This window comes from Ochotona princeps, chromosome 7 (assembly GCF_030435755.1).
Source record: "Ochotona princeps isolate mOchPri1 chromosome 7, mOchPri1.hap1, whole genome shotgun sequence".
NCBI classification, from domain to species: domain Eukaryota; kingdom Metazoa; phylum Chordata; class Mammalia; order Lagomorpha; family Ochotonidae; genus Ochotona; species Ochotona princeps.
This window is the reverse complement of record NC_080838.1, coordinates 33,768,491-33,777,172: the sequence shown is the minus strand read 5'-3', so window position 1 is coordinate 33,777,172 and position 8,682 is coordinate 33,768,491.

The following is an 8,682-nucleotide window of genomic DNA, read 5'->3' as shown; positions in this document are numbered from 1 at the left end:
GTCGTGGCAACTTCTTGTTTATAAAAAAAAAAAAAGCACGAGCTGCGCAAGAACAACTTACACCATGCTTTTATAAGGGGGCTGTTAGATAAAATACAGGATGCCCAATTAGATTTGATCAGATGTCCGGTGCAGCGAGTTAAGATGCTGTTTAGGGACACACCTGAGTGCCCTAGAGGCCTGCCTGGGTTTCTAGGCCCAGCTCTGGCTCCTGCTTTCAGCTTCCTGAAAATGCTTGTCCTAGGAGGCAACAGGTGGTGGTTCAGGTACTGGGATCTCTGCCGCCCACGGGGGAGACCTGAATTGAGTTTCAGGCTCCTGATTTGACCTGGCCCAGCCACAACTGTTGAGAATCTGTTGAGCCAGTGACAAGAGCGTTTGCACGTTCTCACTCTCGCTTGCTTTCTCTTGCTTTCTCGTTCTCTTTCTCACACTCACCTTTCAAATAAAATTATAGGACATTAAATTTTGTTCCACAAGACCATGTTTTTGCCTCAATTAGTATCTGGATCACACTTATTCTGTAAACAAGAAAAATATCTGGGAAATACATATACAAAAGTATTTATCTTCAATTCTGATTTAACTAGTTTCGTATTTTTATTTGCTAAATATGCAAGAGGCTTAAGTTAAATAAAGTTAGAAGTAATGTCCCGGCTGGTAAATCAGTTCTGTGGGTGACCTTCTCTATACTGCAAAAAAATTGAAAGTTGCTATGAAAGCAGAAATTAAAAACTGGCTCACACGTGTTAACCAGCATCTGCGAACAGGTTGCCCTGGGCTTGACCTGGTAAAAATTACATTCACTTGGGAAGTTAACTTTGAGTATTTTCCTTCCATTGGGTAGCATTTGGAAGGAAAGGCAAGGGTTTTGTTAGGAGATAGGAAATGCAGCACAGAATTCGTCCACGATGGCATGGCCAGCAAATTACTGTGAGAGACTCTGGACAAAGAGAAGGGACTTTTCAGGGTGCTCACCAGAACACATCAGTTTTTTGATGCAAAATAAACTTTACTACCATGCATGGGACTCAGAACACACACATTACACACTGCGAGCCAATTCATTACACAAGTACATATTACAGTCTTTTCATACTTGAACCTCTGATTTCACTTTCTCAAAAAGTTTGAATTTTTTAAAAACATGTATCTTAATACAGTTTGAAAGGCAGGGAGACACAGAGAAAAACAGAAATCTTTTATGTGCTGGGTTACTCCCCCAAATGTCCACAACAGCCAGGGTTGTACCAAACCAAAGCCAGGAGCCAGCAACTCCGTCTGGGTTTTCCACCTGAGTGACAGTGACCCCGGTACTGGAGCCATCATCTGCTGCCTCCCCGAGTGTCAGAACAAAGCTAGGACCTGAATCCAGGAACGCCAGGATCGATGCAGGTGTGCCTGCGTGACACTCAACTACGGAGCTAAAGGCCCACGCTCATGTGACTTTTGAACTATCTGAATGGATGCAAAATTTATATACCCTAACACTCACTAAAAATGCACAAGCAGGGCCCGGCGGCGTGGCCTAGCGGCTAAAGTCCTCGCCTTGAAAGCCCTGGGATCCCATATGGGTGCTGGTTCTAATCCCAGCAGCTCCACTTCCCATCCATCTCCCTGCTTGTGGCCTGGGAAAGCAGTCGAGGACAGCCCAATGCATTGGGACACTGCACCTGCGTGGGAGACCTGGAGGAGGTTCCAGGTTCCCGGCATCGGTTCGGTGCGCATCGGCCGTTGGGGCTCACTTGGGGAGTGAATCATCGGACGGAAGATCTTCCTCTCTGTCTCTCCTCCTCTGTGTATATCTGGCTGTAATAAAATGAATAAATCTTTAAAAAAAATGCACAACCAACTGATTGCTAGCCAATTTGGAGTTGGGTAGCACTCCCCACAACCCAATTCAGAACACTTTTATCACCCCACAAAGCTTCCTCAGCCTGACTCGCATCACTGCCTATTCCCACCTATAATCCCTGCTTGTACAGTATTTTCCACCCTGCTAGATTTGCCCTTTCTTATATAAATGAAATCACATCAGTTGTTTGAAAGGTCCTTCCTTTATTAGTTTTGCATTTCTAGTTGGTCCTGAGGCCATCAAACCTTGTCTCAAGCACTTGACACAAGCACTTGTCTCAGTATACTGTCCTCCTTCCTACCCAGGGTCACTTATTAGGCTTTCCATTTGCTCATCGAAACTAGAAGCCTTGATTTAAAGTAGGTAACATGCAAGTCCAGCACCTCCCCTTGCATGTAAAATTAGCTAAAGGGAGAGACATGAGTACAAGTAAATGCAGGGTGATCAGTGCTGCGGAGGAGGGAGATGCTGTGTGCTCAGAAAGAGTTGGAGGAATAATTACAGTCCTGACTTGCTGGAAAGCTGGCAAAGTTTCACTCTCAGGGTTCTTCCCTGGCCAAGACTCTTCCAAGGCTCCGGGCACCCACTGCCATGTGTTTATGTGGTCATATGCTTTTGTGGTGTTTCTGAAAGGATGATGATTTAATGAATCAGCATGGCCTCTTCCCTGTCCAACCATCCTTTTGTGCAGAATGGTTGAGCAGTCATGTTTATTTTCAAAAGCACAGCAAATAATAAGGGTTGTAGATATGCTTAGTTTGTAGTTACTGGGATGATTGCTGTGGTTCACTGTCATTTTCATGCAAAATCACTACCTACATCCTCCTTTGGAAATGGCTTCCAGGAAAACCCCCAATTACTTGATCAAATTTGTGTTATGATATAAAAGAGAGGGCCAGAGACCTGCACACTGGCATAATATGCTAATCCTCTACCTGTGGTGTCAGCATCCCAAATGGGTGACAGTTTGTGTCCTGGCTGCGCCACTTCAGATCCAGCTTGCTGCTTATAGCCTACAAAAGCTGCAGGGGGGTGGCTCTGTTGTACTCAAGTGAGCCATTATAGAGGTGTGCCACATACTGATTAAGATTTGAAAGTCCTTTATTTGCAGCAGTGGAGAGGGGGCTCATGCCCCAAACATCTCTTGGCCCCAAACTACAGAACAGTGGGGTTTATAAAATCCACAAGCCGAGAGGGATTCAGGGGGACCAAACTAATAAAGAATTACTCTAGGGATGAGGAATTACTGATCACTAACTTTGTGAGTCTTTGTTACTGTACCCTTTATTGTTGAACCAAGTGAAACTCATCTTTCTCCCAGTTAGGCTTGAACAGCCTGCCCAGGGTTTTAAGCATTCTTACCAAGCAGGACACAGTTTTCTCAACCAGTTAGTCTCATGGATGAGGTGATACCTCCTTTAAAATGAATCCCAGCTCAGCATGAAGTCCCTCATGTCAGGCCTTCTACTTCAGCTTAAGTCCTTGGGCCTCTGCACCTGGTGGGAGACTAGGAAGAAGCTCCTGGCACCTGGCTTCAGATCGCCTCAGTTTGTCTACCCGCTTTCTCTCTCTCTCTCTCTTGCTCCCTCCCTCCCTCTCTTTCCCTGTAACTCTGACCTTCAAGTTAAATAAAGTTTTTATTTTTTTAAAGATAATTGTGTCATAAAAGGAATGTGTTCCATAGTGCCCAGTTACCATGAGTACAAAACCAGTGAAAATGAAGTGGTAGACATTTGAAATGAATGGATCCAGAAGCTATTACGTGGAATGCCTTCTAAATATATTTCATATAATTTCATATATGAAAACCACAGGATGAAAGTCCTCCCAAATTCAACAACAAACCTAAGAACTGATGCAACATTAACAATTATAAGATTGAAGCTTAGAGGCACTTTTCTAAAATCAGTCATGCTAGGAAAAAAACATGATTAATTCCTTTCTACAGAAAGTATTACAAAATTTTTGTCAGACCATAAGGCAACCCAAAAAAATACATTCGCCCAAAATGGGAAATAAGTATTACAGTGATGTGGGGCTTTACGCTTAAATAACATTGTTATGATCTGTTTTCTTAAAATAAACATTTAATACCATGTTATATTCATACTCCTAATTTTTAATTTTTCCTTAAAAAGAGTCCCCAAATTATGTAGGCATCAGGCTCAACAAATCTGATCAGCTCTGTGATTCAAGCCTAAGCATGTTGAATTTTTCATTTAGTCATTACAAAACCTTGTAAGTTTTAGCATTAGCTTTCTAGCACAGAACTCGGTTTCCACATATTAACTGTCCAATAATGATGATATTGAACCGTTGAGTATTGGCAGTCGACCTGCCACTCGTAGAAACTGCCTGGCTTGAATCAAAACAGAAGGCATGTTTATGGAAGAGTTTTGAATTTGGGCCACATCACTTTCCTTGTAACTGTTCTGCACTGAGTACTCTCTCTTGCATTCTCTGCAGATGCCAGCAGCACTGGAATTTGGAGTAAATAGGCAGACATTTTGAGCCATTCTCTTAGGAATCTTACACACGAAGGATCACCATTTTGATAGAATTTTAGGCGTGTATTGGGAGGGACAGTCCTTTTCTCCATTCTGCCTCCAAGTTCTAGGCTTCCATTCTTCATTATTAGAGACATAATACATTTTATGTACTGATGGGAATTGACATAAATTGACTTCAAAAACTAACATAAAAATGGAATTTTAGTATATTTATTGGCACTGGTATCATGGCCTGTTAGAATCCGGGCCAAAGCCCCGGACGTCAGGGTGTGAGCTAGTCAACACCCAGAGAATGACAAAGAGTCTCGCTGGTAATGCAAACAGCAAAGAGTTTATTGCGCCAGCATGCTGGGGTCAGACCGCACTTGGGGCACGCAGGCCAGCCAAGCCGGGTGGTCGGACCCCAAACAGCCCAAGACAGTAGCTTATATAGGCCCTTTGGGGCTGGGAAATACATCAAAAGTAACAACCTTAGACATGTTCATTATTTTATGGCCTTCAGGCACAGGGAGCCTGTTCCGTTCCCATACCCACTATCTTTATGGCTCATCCCATTCTCACACTCTTATCTTCCTCCTGTTCTTGGGACCGGAGAAGAACTGTGCCCTTGCCTTCACAAAGTTGCAAGGCAGCAAAGAACAGATTTATCGCTAAAGCGGAATCCTCCCAAAGTCCAGGCACCTCCTGGCCTAGCAAAGTAGCAGTTTTCTTTAGCACAAGGGAATCTCACACTGCCCAACAAAAACTTACTGTTTTAGCATACTAATATACTATCATAGCATTAACCTATACTCCAACAGGCCCAGCAAGTTAAGCTGCTGCCTATGAACTCAAAATCACATGTGAGCACTGGTTCTACTTCTGGTACTCTGTTCCACTTCTGATTCAACTACCTGTTAATGTGCCTGGGAAGGCAGTTTAAAATGGCATGAGTACTTGGGTCACTTCCATCCATGTGGGAAACCTGGATGAGTTCCAGGCACCTGGCTTCTGCCTGGCCCAGCACTGGCCACTGAAGCTACTCTGGGAGAGTGAACCAGCAGAAGGATAATTTCTGTGTCTGTGTGTTATCTGTCTCTACCCCTCTCCTTCTGCCTTTCAAATAAATAAATGAATCTTTAATAGAGAAAAAATGTTTATTGGGGCCTGACACAATGACTCCATAACTAATTTTCACGCTTGCTCGCACTAGGATCCCATATAGGCACCGGTTCGAGTCCTGGCTGCTCTGCTTCCCATACAGCTCCCTGTTTGTGCCCTGGCAGAGCCAGTTGAGGACGACCCGAAGCCTTGGGACCGTGCACCCACATAGGTGACCCCAGAAGAGGCTCCTGGAGAAGCCAGGACTTGAACAGGCACACATGTGGGCTGTCAGCACTGCAAGCAGTAGCTTTACCTGCAGTGCGGGCCCCTCCATGAACTTTTCAAAGTGCCCTCATATTAGTCTCAAGCACAGATGAAATATGCGCAGTACAAAATACACATTAGGCGTTAGAACAGCTCAGACATTTCTTACATATGGCAATGTAGGAGATATTCTTGAAATTCAACACAAGAAATTAGAAATTAACAAAAAGGTAACGTATCACTACATTGAAACCACTGAAATGTGAACACTCAGATGAAATAAAGTAGAACTTAAGAATTAAAAACCTCATTATTTAAATCATCAGTAAAGAAAATAGTCTTTAGCGATTTTATTTGGAAAACAGAATTAGTTGATAATAAATGAATCCAAGAAGCTAGAAAAACAGCAGCAAAAATAAGCCTCAAGGAAGCAGTGGCAAGGAAACAATAAAGTAAAAGCAGATAACAAATCAAATTTTCTCTATTCATCCTCTATGGCAACCATTCTAGCACTCAAATAGAGTTCATAAAAGCTGGAGGTTTTTCCCAAAGGCCTCAAGATGGGAAGGAATCATAACCATAACAGAAAATATTGAAAACTCTAACCTCTAATAATTGTTTATATCGATCATGCTAAACCTATCCAAAACTATATCCAAAATAGGAGCCTGGGGAGATTGATGGTCACAGATGGAAACGGGGTCCGTAATAATCTCTTTGGAAAAATGACCAATGGGCAGAGGCTTACTGAACTAATTCCTTCAATTTCAACAACAGATAATTATTCATCAGATAGATCAAAGTTTTAACCATTGTACACAAACCATCCTAAAGAACCGTAAACTTGAGATGGCTGGGGATTGTGGTGGTGCAGCAGTTTTAGTTGCTGCCTAGAACTATCGCATCCAATTTCCGAGTGCCTGGGATCCAGGCCCACCTCTGCTTCCTCATCCAGCTTTCTGCTGGGAGGCAGCAGGTGATGGCTTAGCTGTTTGAATCCCTGCTGCTCTTGTGGAGTCCCTGCCAATCTAGATGAAGTGCCTGGCCCTTGGCTTCAATCTTGCCAAGCCTTGGAGGTTTTGAGCATTTTGGAGAGTGCACAGTACATAGAAGATATAAATTTTCCTCCCATCCCCCCACCTCTCTCTGTCCTCCCTCCCTCTCCCTTTCTCTTCCCTTTCAAATAAACATTGAAGTTTTTTTTTTTTTTAAAAAAAGGCTTTAGAAAAGCTATCTAGTTCATTTAATAAAACTAGAATAATGCTAATAACAAAATAAGCAAATAGGCACTATCAAAGCAAACGACAGACAAGTCTTATAAAAGTAGGCAAAACAGATTCCCAGTAAAATATCAACAAATGGAATCCAGTAGTGCAATAGAATTAATCTAAGATGCCAAAATCAATTCCCAAGTTTCAAGGCAATTTAGCCTTCTCTTAATCCAAATATCTTCCGCCTAAAGAATGTCTGTGGAGGCCCATTTATTCACAACTGTTCCCTGCTTCCATCTTTGTTTTCTTCAGCTTACTACAGGAGGCTTGCTGGACTCATCTGGTTAAGGTCAAATCACATCACAGCTCACGCAAAGCTCTTCAAAGGCCTTTACGCCTCTTCCACAGTGAAACCCAAAGCTGTCAGCATGGCCTGGAAGGTGTGCTTCATCTGCTCACTTCTACTCCCTGTCTGCTAGCCCCTAGCCTGCCTTTTCTTCTTAGCATTTAACCATGGCTTGACACGCACACATTTAAAAATTTCCTTCTCCAACCAGAATATAAGCACCATGATAGAAAGGACCTTGTTTCCTAGCTCACAGTGGGTGATGGGTATTTTCAGAATGAATAGATGAATGAAGAAGACAACAGGACCTCTAAGTTTAAAACTGCAGCCTTTTAGGATAGAGAAAGCATATACCTGCATGGGGGTGTATCACAATCTGCCGTAGGCTCCCCTTATAGACTGCTGAAGAAAATGTTTCTGCCTACACAAAACAGTGAGGATGTTAAATGTTGAACAAATATTTTAAGAGCAATAAAAATCTTTTTAAGATTTATTCATTTGAAAGGGAGATGACCGAAGAGAAAGAGGGAGATACACACACATACAGAGAAATCTTCTATATGCCAGTTGACTCTCCAAATTGCTGCAATGGCCAGACCTGTGCTGGACCAAAGTCAAGAACCTGGAACTTCACCTGAGTCTCCCACATGGGTGCAGAGGCCCAAATATTTGAGCCCTCCCCCACTGCTTTCCCAGGGAGCTAGAGTGGAAGTGCAGCAGCCAGAATGCAAACAGGTGTTTAGATACCAGATTTGAGTTGCAGGTGGTAGCTTAACCTGTAGTGCCACAACACTGGCCCTGCAATATAGGCTTTAATAGAGAAAGCACTAGGGTCTATGGGAACATAGAGTAAGGTGGCATCCATCATCTAGGCCAGAAAGAGGGAAGCTGGCATCAATGCATACCATGAAATGGAGGCAGAAAAGGAGCTAGCCAAATGAAGAGGAATGGTTAGGATTCTAAGAGGAGGAGCAGCATGATCAAAGCCTCAGAGTCATAACAATTTCTACCTCTCTGCTAATGAAGAGATGTCATATACAAAGCTAAAGTTTGGAATAGGCTACTTGGGAGAAACATGACAGCAAAGAGACCAACAATTGTGGCTCACTGGTGAGCACTGTTTTTAATCTGAAAAGGGAAAAGAGAAGATAGAGATGTCCTGTCCATTGGTTTGCCTAACAAATGCCTCCAATAGCCAAGGCAGGATCCAGAAATTCAATCTGGGTCTCCTTTGTGAGTGGAAGAAGACTCAACTAGTTGAGCCATCATCCACTGCTTCGCGGGGTGCTCCTCAGTAGGTAGCTGGAGTCAAAAGCTGAGCCTGAAACATCCCAAGCGTTGTCAACTATTGCCCAGACACTTGTCAGAGCATCAGCTTTTAACATCTGACAACATGTGGGTATTACAGACTAA